General features: G+C 37.7%; 1 pseudogene; it reads left to right on the top strand.

The window, feature by feature from the left end:
• Positions 1 to 1,853: 1,853 nt before the first annotated feature.
• Positions 1,854 to 2,646, top strand: LOC101411479 (ubiquitin-like domain-containing CTD phosphatase 1 pseudogene; annotated as a pseudogene).
• The last annotated feature ends 6,614 nt before the right edge of the window (positions 2,647 to 9,260 follow it).

The raw sequence follows: 9,260 nt of genomic DNA, 5'->3' as shown, positions 1-9,260 counted from the left end.
AATGGATGTACAGGTACAGAAGTGCAATGAACCCCAAACAGTATAAATACCAGCAGGTCTACACCAAGAAATATACTTGTCAAATTATCAAATGCTCAAAACAAAGATAAAATACTGAAGGCAGCAAGAGAAAAGAGAACCATCACACACAAGGGAAGCTCAGTAAAATTATGTGCTGATTTCTTATCTGAAACCATGGAGGCAAGAAGGCAGTGGAATGAGAGTCAATGTACTAAAAGAAAAAAATTTCCATCCAAGAATACTCTATCCAGCAAAGCTGGCATTCAAAAATGATGGAGCATTAAAATTATTCACAGATAAACAGAAACTAAGAGAGTATGCGAATAAGAAACATTCCCTTCAAGAAATACTAAAGGGGGTTCTACAGGAGAAAAGAAAAAAACAGGAGAGACAGAGTTGGAGGAGAGTGTAAGAACAACTAAAAAGACAAAAAGAGAAATAAAAACAATATATGACATACACAAATCCAAAGAAAATATGGCTAATGTAAATAATTCCTTGAGAGTAATAACACTGAATGTTAATGGATTAAATTCACCTGTCAAGAGGCACATATTGGCAGAATGGATAAGGAAATATGATGCATCTCTATGCTGTCTACAAGAAACCCACCTTAGACCCAGGGATTCAAGGAGGTTGAAAGTGAATGGCAGGTGATGGACTTGGCCCAGTGGTTAGGGCATCCGTCTACCACATGGGAGGTCTGCAGTTCAAAACCCAGACCTCCTTGACCCATGTGGAGCTGGCCTATGTGCAGCGCTGGTGCATGCAGGGAGTGCCATGCCGTGTAGGGGAGCCCCATGCGCAAGGAGTGCACCCTGTAAGGAGAGCCACCCAGCAAGAAAGAAAGTGCAGCCTGCTGAGGAATGGCACCACACACATGGAGAGCTGACACAACAAGATGATGCAACAAAAAGAAACACAGATTCCCATGCCGCTAACAACAACAGAAGCAGACAAAGAAGATGCAGCAAATAGACACAGAACAGACAGCTGGGGTGGGGGGGGGGGAAAGTGAATTGCTAGAATACAATGTTATAAGCAAACAATAGCCAAAAAGGGCAGGAGTCACTATACTAATATCAGACAAAATAGACTTTAAAGGAAAAATTATTGTGAGAGACAAGGATGTACACTACATATTAGTAATAGCAGAAATTTTTCAAGAAGAAAGAACAATCATAAACATTTATGCACCTAACCAGGGCACCTCAAAATATATGAGGCAAACACTGGCAAAACTAGGTGAAGGAAGGGATGCCTCTACAATTATAGTGGGGGACTTTAATACACCATTATCACCATTAGACAGAACATCTCAACAGAGAATTAATAAAGAAACAAAGACTTTGAGTAATATATTAGAGGAGCTGGATCTAATAGAGATACATAGAACACTACACCCAAATACAGCAGGATATACATTCTTCTCAAGTACACATGGATCATTCTCCAAGATAGACCACATGCTAGGCCACAGCAAAAGTCTCAATGAATTCAGAAAGATGGAAATCATACAGAATAATTTCTCTGATCACAGTGGAATGAAGCTGGAAATATGCAAGGGTCAGGAAGCCAGATTAGGCACAAAGATATGGAAGTTAAGCAACATGCTCTTAGAGAAGCAGTAGGTTAAGGAGGAAATCTCAAAAGAAATCAGTAACTACCTTGAAACTAATGAAAATGACAGCACAACATATCAAAACTTATGGGATAGACTTCCAGTCACCTTAGGTTCCTCTGCATGGGGTCCTGTGGCCACTGTGGCCACCTCTGCCACACTCCAGGTTTTTTCCTGATTGAAAGCTGTGTGTCTCATCATATGTTAAAGGATGACTCTTCCTCTCATCATAAAATGGGGTGGACAGGAATGTTCAATGACTACATTTTCAGAAGACAACACTGTGCTAAACCTTAAACAATTTCTCAAGACCCTTACAGTAGTGCTGCCAGAATGCCAAAGGTTCCTTGGACTCAAAGTTAAAGGCAAATCTGTAGAAAATGATGTTAAACTTGGAGCTCTCAACTGAAACCAAATACTAAAATCATGATGATGGGAACTTGTGAGGAGAGCTTGGAAGATATCTTAGGTCCACTGCCTGACAATGATGATGTCATCATTGACTTTGTTTTTGAAGATGAAGTAGTTGAAGTAGAAAATAGGGCAGAAGCCCTCTTGAAAATTTCTCACAGAGTTAAAGAATACAAAATGGATATTTTGAATCCTCCTAGGGAAGGGTAAAATCTTTTGGTATTACATGTTGATTATACATTGTTTGACCATAGGTCTTGTGCAGAGGCTGAGGTAGAATTAAAGCGACCATATCTTCATGATCTGTATATGAGGATCATGACATTGTTATTTGGTCTGCAACAAAAATGAAGTTGGTTGAAGCTAAAATGAAAGAGCTTGGAGTAAGCACAAATGCAAACTGTAAGATTACTTTCATGTCGGACAGTGCTGTTATGATCATAGTGCATACTCCAAGGAGAAGATTAATAGATGTAAGAAGTCATTCTACTTGTTTAAAGGCTTATGATCTCATGTACTTTTTATATAATTTCTACATAAATACTGCTGAAAGAAACTACAGGAAGAGTTCAAAAATTCATCTGAGCAGATAGTAATGTGGCAGTTAAGCTCTGACATGGGAAAACATCAGGTTAAGGTTAAAAGATCCAAATTTTAATGATAAAATTAAGAATATTGAGTCAGCATGATCAAAAAAAGAACTTCTGGTAACAGATAATTGATTTATAATGATGTTAGGACTGTGTTGCTAAATACGTAGTTGGTGAGAAAAATAAGTTACTTCAAGGAAGATACTAGAAACAAACTAAAACATACCAACTCTGTCTTATATGAAACTGGTAAAAACACCTTGATGCATGTCCTTGGTGATGTTTGTGTAGCCCCAGATAAGAGCAACAAGAGCCATCAGATAAAAGGGTGGGCCTGAAAAAGATGAGCATTCTTGATTTTGTTTACTTCTCAAGCAACTAGTCATCTGAGTGAGCACCTATATCTACAAGGCCCTGCCCTGGGTACAGTTGAGAATAAATGAGTTGGATGTGCTCCAGGTCTTCTGGAAGCACACAAACTAATAAGAAAACCTAGAATAGTAGGAAAACTTAGGGGAGACAGAATTAAAATTGTCAAAATCATAAATAAATTGGTTAAGTATACTGAGACTTGTTCAATAAGGAAATACTGTATAGAGCATGAGAAAAATTTAGTTTATTACCTGCTAAAGATTAACAAAATCTAACTGGTAAAAACATGTTTGGAAAATGTTAATGATTCAGTGTTACAATAGAAAAATTAGAGGATAAAAATAATCTTCAATATTCAACAAAAAGGAATTGCATGTAATGACATACATCTAATTATTTGATGTAGTAGAATATGTAATGGCATTAAAATTTTTTACTAAAATGATAAAGTATTCAAATGAAAGTATTTTAGAAAGCAGTATTTATAACTGTTAGAAAATAGTTAAAAATTTTTGTGTGGTTCAGAGCAAAACAACTATGATCTCTGAGGCTACCACTGTTTATAAAAGACTGGAAGTAAATACATCAGAATATCTAGTTGTTGTCCTTGTTATTCTGAATTATAGGTAAGATAATATTTTTCTTGGTGCTTTTTTGTATAGTCACATTTTTCTATAGTCAGCAATACTACTTTAATAGTTAATGAAGTAGTCCATCTTTGGGGCAACAAATGGTGCTTATCCTAATTACAAAATATCAGCACTATTTAAGAGCACATAGGATTTATCTTCAAGTTTTTGGGGAGTTTGTTTCAGTAGTAAATAAATAGGGAACAATTTTGGGCAGATAATATTTTAGTAAAATTAAAATTTTCCTATGATATTATTTGCAGTAAATAGGACACTACAGGGAAAAAGAGACTTTCTTCTTATTAAAATAAGTTATGAAAAAAGAAAAACAACATTTTTAAAGAAGCCAATAGAAATTCTTCAAGAAGTCTTCATCACCATTTACTTATCATAATTTAATAAATGAGATTCCTGCCTCCAATTAAAAAAAAAACAAAACTTTGCAGGATTCAGCTAAAACTGTACTGAGGAGGTAATTCTTCAAAGCCATAAATTCATACATCAAAAAAAGAAGAAAGAGGTAAAACCAAAAACCTAACTGCACACTTGGAGCAATTAGGAAAGAAACAAAAAATTAACCCCAATGGAATAAGAAAGAAAAAAATAACAAAGATCAGAACAGAACTAAATGAAATAGAAAATAACACAACTCTAGAAAAAATAAACAAAATAAAGAGCTGGTTCTTTGAGAAGATCAATAAAACTGACAAGCAGTTAGCTAGACTAGCAAAGAAAGAAAAGAGAGAAGATGCAAATACACAAAATAAGAAATGAGAAAGAGGATATCACCACATCACCACTGACCACAGAAATAAGGACTATCATAAGAGGATACTTTGAAAAACTATATGTGAACAAGAGGATCAATTTAGAAGAAATGGAATAATTCCAAGAAACACATAAGCAACCTACACTGACAAAGAAGAAATTGATGATCACAACAAAACAACCACAAGTAAAGAGACAGAATGAGTCATTAAAAACCTCCCAACTAAGAAGAGCCTTGGACCAGATGGCTTCACAGGTGAATTTTACCAAACATTCTGAAAAGAACTAACACCAATCTTGCTTAAACTCTTCCAAAAAAATCAAAATAGAGGGAATATTGCCTAACTCATTCTATGGTGCCAACATTGCCCTAACACCAAACCCAAACAATGCACCACAAGAAAGGAAAATCACAGACTAATCTCTGGTGAAACTAGATGTTAAAATCCTCAACAAGTACTTGCTAATCATATTCAACAGCATATTAAATGAATTATAGACCTTAATCAAGTGGGTTTCATCCCTGGTATTCAAGGATGGATCAATATAAGAAAAGCGATCAATGTGATACACCACATAAACAGATTGAAGGAAAAAAAATCACATGATCATGTCTATAGATGCAGAAAAAGCCTTTAACAAAATACATCACCCTTTCCTGATAAAAACACTGTAAAAGATAGGAATAGAAGGAAACTTTCTGAACATGATAAAGGCTATCTATGAAAAATCCACATCTAACATCATTTATAATGGTAAATATCTAAAATCTTTCCCTCTAAGATCAGGAACAAGACAAGGATGCCCACTATCACCCCTCCTATTTAATATTGTGTTAAAATACTTGCTCAAGCACTGAGGCAAGAAACAGATATAAATTGCATCCAAATTGGAAAGGAAGAAGATGAAATTTCACTATTTGCAGATGCCATGATCCTACACAAAAAAAGTCCTGAGAAATCTACAACAAAACTTTTAGAACTTATAAATGAGTTCAGTAGAGTCACAGGTTATAAGATCAATGCACAAAAATCGGTAGCATTTCTGTATACCAATAATGAGCATTTGAGGAGGAAATCAAGAAAAAATGCCATTTACAATAATAAATTAAAAAATCAAATACCTAGTAATATATTTATATAAAGATGTAAAAGACTTATACACAGAAAACTACACAACACTGTTAAAAGAAATCAAAGGAGACTTAAATAAATGGAAGAATATTCCCTGTTCATGGATAAGAAGGCTAAATACCATTAAGATGTCTAGTCTACCCATACTGATCTATGGATTTAATACAATCCCAATAAAAATCAATACAGCATTTTTTAATGAACTGGAAGAACTAACTATGAAATTTATTTGGAAGGGAAAGAGGCCCTGAATATTCAAAGACATATTGAAAAAGATAAACGTAGTTGGAGGAATCACACTATCTAACTTTAAAACATACTACAAATCTACCATGGTCAAAACAGCATGGTATTGGCACAAGGATAGACATACTGACCAATGGAAATGAATTGAGAGTTCTGATATAGATCCTCGCATACAGTCTTCTGATTTTGGACAAGGCCACCAAGCCCACTCAACTGGGAGAGAATGAATTCTTTAACAAATGGTGCTTGGAGAACTGGATACCCATATGCAAAAGAATGAAAGTAGATTACTTCATTAGTCAGGGCTCTCCAGGGAAACAGAATCAAGAAGGGGCATCTGTCGATAGTAAGAGATTCATCAGAGTCTCTCACACAGCTGTGGGGATGCACAAGTCCAGGTTCCACAGGCAGGCTGCAACCAGGAGCTCCAATGAAAGTCCAATGAAGATTTTTGATGAGTTCTGGGAGATGTTGACTGTCCAAAGATGAGCTGGGAAATTCTTCCTCAATGCTGGAATCACTTCCCCTTTTAAGGAATTCAACTGATTGGGTTAAGCATCACTCATTGCTGATGGCAATCTAATTATAAACAGCTACCTCTGATTTACCTACAGTAAAGTCAATGGTGACTAAAGTCCATAAATGTCCTTGTATTACAGTTAGCCCAGTGCTCGCTTGACCAAACAACAGTGCACAATTGCCTGGCTGAGTTGACACAATAGCCTAACCGTCACAGTCCCCCCTTGTCAACTTGGCAATCATACACATTACCTTAAACCATACTTAGTCTCTAAGTAAAAACAATAACAGTCATGCATATATTTATATTTCCACCTAATAATGTTAACTCTCCTGTGTACACCAGAAATGCATTCATCCCATACAGAATAGGGTGCAATTCTTGGGTAATAGAAACTTGGTATACTCAAATATGACATTGAAATGGGTATAACTTGTTATATGATAAGGAGAAAGTTTGGGGAAGAAGACAAAGAAAATCATTTTGTGTACGTATATAATAATCATCACAGTGAAACAAGGAAGAAAGATTAATGACCATTATAGTCCTTATTTATTTATCTGGTCATGTGATTGAAGTTCATATTTATCACTACCTTCTTCCACTACCCATTCCATGTTTCCATTACTCTCAGCAAGCACTTCAGCTGGTCGTGGTTCTTTGCCTGGTGGGGTGGCCCAAACTTTCATTCCTTAAGATTCTGGGCCATTGTTAGTCCTGCTTGGATTGGGTTGTTACAATTTTCCATTGACTTTAATCATAGGACATGACAGTATGAGGAGATACCCTAGAGGATCTCCTGTATTCCAGGCAAACTCTTCTTTATCCCCATTATGTAGATGCAGTCTTATTTCCCCTTAAGAGTCAGAATCAATCGCCCCAGTCAGGACAGTAATTCCCTGCTTTGACTGTTAATTCAGAGGTAAGAGGAGCCCAAAGTGGCCAGGTGGTAGTTTTAACTTCCAGTTCAATGGAATAATGGTTGTGTTCCCTGGTGACATCACTCCTCCTTTTGGGACTAAAACCTGTAGACCAGCAGAGATTGAGGTTGCAGGGACAGGAAGCAATCATTTTCCTAGTGGGTCACTAGAGGTAATAGGGAGTGGCACCACTTCTATTTCCACACTTTGATTCCTGGACCCATGGATCCTGGTTATGGGAGAAACAGCACCATAGAGCGGACACTGATTTAGAGCATATACAGACTCCTGGAGAACATTGCCCCAGCCCTGCAAGGTATTGCCACTTATTCGGCCCAATAATTGAGTCTTCAAAAGGCCATGCCACTGTTCTATCAATCCAGCTGCTTCAGGGTAATGGGGAACATGGTAAGACCAGTGAATTCCATGGGTATGTGCCCATTTCCACACATCATTTGCTGTGAAATGGGTTCCTTGATCAAAAACAATGCTGTGTGGAACGCCATGGTGGTAGATAAGACATTCAGTAAGTCCAAGGATGGTAGTTTTGGAAGAAACATTGCGTGCAGGAAATGCAAACCCATATCCACAGTATGTGCCTATTCCAGTTAAAACAAATTGCTGTCCCTTCCATGGTGGAAGTGGTCCAATGTAGTCAACCTGCTACCAGGCAGTAGGTTGGCAAAGTGGTGCATATCAGGGGCTAAGTGTGGGTTTCTGCTGCTGGCAGATTGGGCATTCAGCAGGGGTGGTAGCCAAGACACCCTTGCTAAGGGGAAGTTTGTGTTGCTGAGTCTATGCATAACCTCCATCCCTACCTCCTTAGCTACTTTGTTCATGAGCCCACTGGACAATGACAGGAGTGAGTGGGGAAAGAGGCTGAGCATTACCCACAGAGCAGGTCATCTTATCCACTTGATTATTAAAATTGTCCTCTGCTGAATTTACCCCTGGTGAGGATTTACATGGGACACAAAAATGTTCATGTTTTTTGCCCATTCAGAAAGGTCCATCCACATACCTCTTCCCTAAACTTCTTTGTCACCAATTTTCCAATGATGTTCCTTCTAAGTTCCTGACCATTCAGCCAAACCATTGGCAACAACCTATGAATCAGTGTACAAACACACATCTTTCATACCTATATCCAGGGTATCTATGAGGTGTCAGCCAACATAACTACATTGTTTGACTCCACAAAACTCTCTTAAGGTGTTGAAAACACTCACTCAGATCCTTGCTTGGAAGTAGGGGTATCCAGTGATGATATTTTGCATATATTGATGGCTAACTCATGCCACGGACTGTTAGCAGCATCATCATTATTGGAAAGGGAGTCATCAGGACCCTTGAGTCCAGTTAGGGTGGAGAGACTATTGTAAAACTCCCAAAACCATCTCAGACACTCCAGTATAAGACCTTGTTCCTCAAGAACCACTCCTGGTACCAAACAGCATTAGTCAGGGTTCTCTAGGGATACAGAATCAACAAGGGAGCTCTGATGAATAGTAAGAGATTTATCAGTCTCTCATACAGCCTTGGAGATGCACATGTTCAGGTTCTGCAGGCAGGCTGCAACCAGGAGCTCAGATGAAATTCCTGTGAAGATTCTTGATGAGTTCTGGGAGATGCTGGCTGTCCAAAGATAAGCTGGGAAATTCTCTCTCAATACTGGAATCACTTCCCCTTTTAAGGGATTCAACTGATTGGGTTAAGTGTCACTCATTGCTGATGGCAATCTCCCTGACTGACGTAATTATAACCAGCTATCTATGATTTACCACTACAGTAATGCCAATGGTGACTAAAGTCCATAAATGCCCTTGTATTATAGTTAGCCCAGTGCTTGCTTGTCCAAACTGGGCACAATTACCTGGCTGAGTTGTCACAATAGCTTAACCATCAAAATTACCATCTCACATCTTATAAAAAAAATCAACTCAAGATGGGTCAAAGATCTAAATATAAGAGCCAAGACCATAAAGACCTTAGAAGAAAATGCAGGGAGACATCTACAGGACCTTGTAAT

The sequence above is a fragment of the Dasypus novemcinctus genome, chromosome 5 (assembly GCF_030445035.2).
Source record: "Dasypus novemcinctus isolate mDasNov1 chromosome 5, mDasNov1.1.hap2, whole genome shotgun sequence".
Classification (NCBI taxonomy): domain Eukaryota; kingdom Metazoa; phylum Chordata; class Mammalia; order Cingulata; family Dasypodidae; genus Dasypus; species Dasypus novemcinctus.
Note: the sequence above shows the minus strand (reverse complement) of the source record. Positions and strands in the feature narration are given on the sequence as shown.